Below are 4,771 nucleotides of genomic sequence, written 5' to 3'. Positions count from 1 at the left end.
GGTGCACTGGGTGTTATACGCAACTAATGAATCATCGAACTTTACATCAGAAACCAGGGATGTACTGTATGGTGACTAACATAATATAATAAAAAAATATTATTAAAAATATATCAATAATTTTATCTGAATTGGATTTACAGTCATTATCATCATTACAAAATTTGCCACAAGTTATTTTTGGACCCGTGGTTTTCAGTACAGGGCCATTTAGTCCCCCAGGGATAGTTGTCAATGTCTGGAGATGGTTTTGGTTGTCACAGTTGAGGGTGGGATGGTGCAAGTGGTCTCCAGGGAGTAGGGGGCAGGGACGCTATGGAACAGTCTACGATGCACGGGGAAGCCCTCATGACAAAGAATCATCTGGTCCCAGGCGTCACTAATGCCGAGGTTGAGAAACATCGTCTGAGATGATGATAGTGCGATCCCTATATAATTTATAAACAGAAGCCACACCATACTGGAAGCAATGCTTCTAAAGAGCATAAAGGCAACATGTCATCATGGCGAAGAGCAGGACTGGCTGTTCACATCCAGGCTTGGCCCCTTAGAGCTGCGTCCTTTACTCAAGGGCTGCTGTCTGGTCTCCGTTTCCTCCTAAGAGGGCTCTCTCAGGTTGATGTGCAGATGAAATGAGCTATTGTATGGAGTGCGTCAGAGCTGTAAGAGCACAGCCGGGTGTCTGCAGCTCTCCCTGTGGCATGCACTGCAAATACAGCAATGAGACAGAATGCGATCAAACCACAACGTGAGGGCCTGGGCCGAGGTGCTGGTATGCCGCTAAGTAGTTCCCTTCCAGACCCACCCCAAGCATAACAGCCTTGGCCTCCTCCTGACGCCCCGCCCCCCGCCATGCCAGTCAAACTGGCTCTCAAGTGCGTATCACTGCCTCCTTGAGTCAAATTGAACACAGTAAGCAAGCACCTGTCTGAAGCGCAAAGATGGCTAAAGCCAACTTTTGATTTTTGGTTGGCAGGACAAGATAAATACACGAGAGGAAGAGCAAATCAAAATCTATTCCAGTAAAGTTTTCAAATGTTTTTAAGCATCGTCTCTATGTTCCAGATACTGTGCTGTGGGTTGGGTAAAGAAAAATAAAAAGACTCAGGCTCTTCTTTCAGAATTTCCTTCAAAGAGCCCTCAGTCTAGTGTGGGAAATACATTTTTACACAAGTAATTGTACTACGGAGCTCCGAGAACATTATCCCAGTGTGTAGCAGAGGCTCCGGGGAGGAGGCATGAACGCAAAGTTCCATGAAGGAAGGAATATACAGACGCAGGTTTGGAGCATGAGCAAGAATCTGTGGGTGGGCTCGATAGCCCGGGGCTTTCTGGAAAGTACAGGAGGGTTAGTAATGCTGGACCAAACAGAGCAAGGATGCCTGCCGAGCAGCAATCAGATGTTAGCCAGCTAAGAATGTTGAGCCATGGAGCTTGGAGCTCATTCTGAAAGTCTGGAATCACTCCTGAAGGATCTTAAGAGGCAGAGTGATTGTATCAAGAGTTCCATTTTTAAAAAAGTTTATTTATGTTCTTAAGTAATCTCTACACCCGATATGGGGCTTGAACCCATGACCCCAAGATCAAGAGTTGCATGCTGTAGGGGCGCCTGGGTGGCTCAGTCCTTAAGCGTCTGCCTTCGGCTCAGGGCGTGATCCCAGCATTCTGGGATCAAGCCCCACATCAGGCTCCTCTGCTAGGAGCCTGCTTCTTCCTCTCCCCCTCCCCCTGCTTGTGTTCCCTCTCTGTCGCTGGCTGTCTCTGTGAAATAAATAAAATAAAATCTTAAAAAAAAAAAGAGTTGCATGCTCTACTGACTGAGCCAGCCAGGCGCCCCCAGACTTACATTTTTAAAAGATCAATAGGCTGTGGATGGCAGAAAGGTAACTGGGGATAACATCAGAATTAGGGAGATCAACTCAGAAATTACTCTGGTATTTCAGAAAAGAAATCAGTGGACCTGGGCCAAGGTGGCGGCACAGGGCATGGACAGAAAGTGTCACTGATAACCCAGCATCTCAAGGGCCTCTTCTATGTCCTCAACTCATTCCAACATTGAAAACGTAACAGCTCACGTACATACATAGCCCCTACTCTGCATGAAGTGCTGTTCTAGATTTTAATCCATTTAATCTTGGCAGTAAACCTGTGACATATATTTTTTCATCCCTATTTGATAGAAGGGGACCTTGAGATGCAATTAGGTCACACTGCCTCTTAAAGGACACCCAGTAAGGGAAGAGCGAAGCCAGATTTGAAGGCCAGGCAAGATGCCTCCAGTCTCAGTGCTACTGGCAGGAAGGGAAGTTTCTCCCTCTTGGGGATCTCTTTTCTCCCAAATTGTTGTAGAACAGTGGGGGCTTACCGGGTCCCAGCGGGAGGCTATTCCAACTTCCTCCCCATCCTGTGGGGCTGCTGAGTCTGATAAGCATTTCATGACAGTTCCTTCTTGTTGCCACAGGATGTCACCAGTGAAAACCCGCCTTCTGGGACAGAGTGAGAAAATGCTGGTCCTGTTCTGCTCTGATTCCGTCCTCATTCTGCACGGGCTGGAGCCCCTGTGCCCTGCAAAGGAGAGCAACCTCAACCCCCCAGAACTGAACTTGGCCAGGAGTAGCTCCTGCTGTCTGTCTCAGGCCTCAGCTCTTCCCAATGTGGTGTCACCTTCCGACCGCACTGGAAGCCTCCATCAGGGTTTGCATCTGTCCCAGAATCCGTGTGCTCCTGTCCTATCCGCAGCTGCTCACCTCAGAATGTCAGGCTACCCCTTTCTCTAGGCACCATCACTCACAGACTCCTGTTGAAGATTAAAAGAAAAAAAACCCCACTGTTGTAGAGCCCCTGTTATAGATGACTCTGAGAGCTATTTACGTGGTGGAATTGACAGAAGTTGGTATTTAATTAGATGTGTGGGAGATGAGGTGGGTAGAGAGAATGAGGCAGGGACCAGGAAGCCTAGGCTGACGTTGGGTTCCTGGCTCGTGTGCTGGGGTGGATGGTGGGTCATTGCCCAAGAGAGGGGATGACAGTGCAGCACTATTTGGCTTTGGAGTCATTTGTACCTGGGCTCACCCTGGGAATTCCCTTTCCAGACCTCTCATGGGCCCCTAGCTGCTCAGAACCTCACCCTGGGGGTCTGAGACTGTACCAGTTTGGAGCGGAACATTGCATGGAGCCCATCCAGAGGAGGGCACTGGGTGAGGGAATCTCTGGGCCCAGACGGCGTCACTCCAGCCAGACGATTGATGGGTGTTGTGTTGGGCCACCGTGGACCGTAGCCACCATGATTGTTATTGTGGGGAAGACTCCTGGGTCCTATCACGTAGATTATGTCCAGACAGCTCCCCAGTGCTGGCGCTGGTGATCCTGGCCCCCCTGGAGGCTTCAGTTTCCGTCTCTCTGTCCTCCTCTCTCCTCACCTCCAGTCCATGAGCATAGCAAGACTGAAGAGGAAGACTTAACAGTAATAAGTCATAGTACTATTGTCCCACATAGGAATTGGGGCAGTGGAAGGGGCAGATCTTGGGATATGTCCCCTGGGGACATGTTGCATGTAAAGTTATCTCAAGGTTCATTAAGATTCTAGACACAGATGGTAACCCATTATGCATGTGTGTAATTTATTTTTGGTTCAAAATAAATTAAAATTGAAAGTCTCTCTCTCACCCAGACCTTGTCCACCCAGTCCTCCACCCACCCCAGCTCCATAGCTAAAGTCTACTTTACAAGTTTCTTACACAGCCTTCCAGCGTATTTTTATGCCAATACAAGCAAATTCAAATATACATTTGTGTCTCCCTGCTTCCTTCCCAAGAGTTATCTTATTATAAACACTGTTCTGCACTTTGCTCTTTCATGTAACAATATATCCTGGAGATCTCTTATCCAGCAATTGAAACCTATCAGGATACAAGCAAACCCCGAGCTCCCCCCTATTGCACTGCCCGGGACTATGGAATGCAGAGAACGCTGGGGACTTGTACTGACTTTCAAAAATAAGACTGCATAAAAATGCAATGTTTATGGCAAAATAAATGCCACATGATTTTGATCACATTTTAAAGACAAAAAAAATTGTGAACGAAAGGAATCCATTTTCTCTTTGGAGAAATAAATATTCATTTATTTGCCATTCACCACACATTTAAGGCGCACATATGTTGTGCAAGGCTGGGCTGGGTGCTGTGGGAAGGACAGCAAGGCAGACAGAGGGTGGCGGCAACACCCCTTCTCGTAGCTTTAATACCCACCTTACCCCCACCACACACACTTCAACCAGGGTGATTTTGCCAAACTGGTGACCCAGCTTTTCTCCCTCTCAAGCTTCTTCGGTGGCTTCCTGTTGTCTGTAGGGTCGAATTCCAACTTCCTCCCTTGGCTCTCAAGGCCCTTGACATCCCTTGAACCTCTCCCGATGCGCTCTGCTCCAGTTATACTGGATCCCGAGTGCCGATAAAAACCAGCGCTGTCTGTCTTGCCTCCAGGCCTTCGCATGCTCGGTCCTCTCCTTCTGTATGGAACTTCCTTCCTCGGACGTTCCCTCTCTCCTTCTTCTTGTCCCGTCCTTCAGGTGTCTTGCCTTGATTACCTCCCTCCGCACCCCCCCCCCAACTGGATTAGCCGCGGGTCACAGCGTCTGTACCTGCTTGGGAATACCCGTGGCTCTGGTTGGGCTGCGAGTTGGCGCAGGCCCGTCTGTCTGCGTGGCTGTGCACGGGTGTCCGGAGTCCCGCCCCGTCTCCCTGTCTGAGGCTGTTTCCTCATCTGGAAC

Source organism: Ailuropoda melanoleuca, chromosome 9, assembly GCF_002007445.2.
Source record: "Ailuropoda melanoleuca isolate Jingjing chromosome 9, ASM200744v2, whole genome shotgun sequence".
NCBI lineage: Eukaryota > Metazoa > Chordata > Mammalia > Carnivora > Ursidae > Ailuropoda > Ailuropoda melanoleuca.
Note: the sequence above shows the minus strand (reverse complement) of the source record.